Consider the following 2,492-nt stretch of genomic DNA (forward strand, 5'->3'; position numbering starts at 1 on the left):
CCGAAATCTTGCTGCCTGAAGCAGATGTGAAACCACCAGTTCATGAACTGATGTTTCTTCCCCCGCTAGGAATCTTGCATTAGTTATCTCAGTTCGAACTTACGCAACTTTTTGGTCTAATTTATCTCTCTCTGACCTGCTTGATCTGCATGTTGACCTCAGACACACCCTCACTGAGTGATCCGCACTGACCTTTCTTTCTTCTTTATCGGAACTGATTGACGCTGACCTAGAAAGAGAAGCGTGTGAACTGCTCTCTAATGCGCAGATTCCGAATACGCAAAAGCCGACACTTATCGAAGAATTGAAAAGCTCTCCTCACGCCACTCCTTCCCTTACAGATGATTTCTTTTTGTCGTGATGCTTGCTGGCATATATAATGGCCCCTTAACGTTAATATTAAAACCTGTTTGGCCGGCCCAGGCAATAGAGTGTTTCCAGGTGAGGGCAGCGAGCGCAAGGGGTCATTTCACACCCACACAAAAAGAAGGATGGCCGCGAAGCGTTTATCTCCTAACCCTACTTTGATAACCACTGCAGCCAGACGGGACGCAATGTTTCGCGTGATGTAACAACGTGAAATCAAGCGTCTGTAAATGTGGTGATTTTCATTATTAGTCCAAGCCCAGACTTCTGTACCGAGGCAGTGTTTAAAAAGCTACGGTTCTCAATGCTGCGCCCGTAAAACTACGCGGTGATTAAGAGCAATCCTGTATCGTTAGTGGCCAAGCTTGTGTCAATTTAATTGCTGAAAAATCATTTGAACAAACATTGCAAGCACTACATTTTATATGCACACAAAAATTTTATTTTATTCAAGGTGGCAAACAATAGTAGTAGAGCAATTTAAATAAACGCAATACAGCTCGTTGTTTTCAACAGACGTCATGAATTCTGCTCTGGTTCGCAGTTTTAAGCAGCTTAATTAAAGAGGTGAAGTCTTCCGAAATCTGAAACAACGCCCCCCCCCCCCCCCCCCCCCGCACATGTCTTTGTGGCGATCTAATTTATGCATAGATGTATTCGTAAAGATTATACAACACCATTCTTCGATCGCAGTTTGATAAAATCTAGATGAGGTGGTGGCCTATTTTGTAAGTGTACCAAGAATCTTTGCAACCGCAGTTGAGAAATGCAGCGCATGGTACCTGAACCGCTTTCGAAAGAACCATAAGGGTGGGTCCGTCCCGCCTAATCATTGGGTGCTTTCTTGTCACGGGATCTTGTAAACGCGTCTTTAGCTGCGGCTTCAGGACAGCGCGCTTTCGGTGAGAATCGAGAACGACTCTATGGTCATCATTACGTTAAGGCAGTGCTGTCAGTTGAAAATACCGCGCTGGGATGGCGTAGCTTCACCAAACCTGGTTACCGCGAAATTATCGGTGCCGACACGACTGCGCGCCCTCAGCATCGAACCAGGAGCTACTGCGCATGCGTAGTTATGTGTCGTTGTGGCTATGGTTACAATGATGAATGCGGGGTCTCAAAACAAAAACACATTTTCTCTGTTCATAGATTTTGTACATCTTCCCAGTAAAACAGCGACAGCCTGTATGAGAATTCATTGCCAATTTTGATTGATTGTAGGGTTTAACGCGCGGACGCAACGCAGGCGATGAGGCGCGCCTTATAGTGGAGGGCTCCGGATTAATTTTGACCACCTGGGGATCTTTAACGTGCGCCGAAATCTCGTACACACGGGCGTTTTTGCTTTTCGCCTCCATCAGAAAAGCGGCCAGAGCGGCCGGGTATCTAACTCGCGACCTCGTGCTCAGCAGCGCAACGCCTTAGCCGCTGAGCCACCGCAGCGGGTTTATTCCCAATTTTCCCGACTTACGTGCACGACTGAACTTGGAAAATTCTGCGTGAGTCTAAAAACACAATTACGAGCCACGTTGGCAACAGGAAATGGTAGAAAAGCGAGGTCAAATTCATTGTACGGAGCACGAAATAAAATTACCTCATTGGCTACCGAAACTTGGGATTTCTGCCTGCGTGGACACGCGGTCTTTGTGCCGTGCAGACGCGGTGGAAACGTGTTGCGGCAAGTATCGCTTAAAACATGCTGTGTCAAGACACATCAAACGGGGATACTCTAACAACGAGCCGACTCTTCCGTTTCTGTCACAATTGAGAACACCGTACACGCTGAGCTTTCACTGCCGAAAAGCAAAAACAACTACACACGCCAACTAGTGTGTTTTTCAACCAGCATGTGCGCTCCTCACATAAGCCACACGCACGCACACGCGTGCACGCACGAAAGCCTACACTTGGAGTGACAGACAATGCGTATAGGCACGCACCGCGTGACTTAGTGGGACCTGCCGCGGCCGGCCACTCGTCTCTTCGTGCAACGGCCGGAGTTGCGGAATTTCCAGCCCCATGTGCGCGGTTCCACTCCCACCGGTGTCGTCTCCGGCGCACGCATTGTTGTCAATCGCCGCGCGGCCGTTATCTTTACCGGAGCAGAAACCCCGGTGAGTGCGTCA

Source organism: Haemaphysalis longicornis, unplaced genomic scaffold (assembly GCF_048455015.1).
Source record: "Haemaphysalis longicornis isolate Haplotype H1 unplaced genomic scaffold, Haemaphysalis longicornis Haplotype H1 scaffold_4, whole genome shotgun sequence".
Classification (NCBI taxonomy): domain Eukaryota; kingdom Metazoa; phylum Arthropoda; class Arachnida; order Ixodida; family Ixodidae; genus Haemaphysalis; species Haemaphysalis longicornis.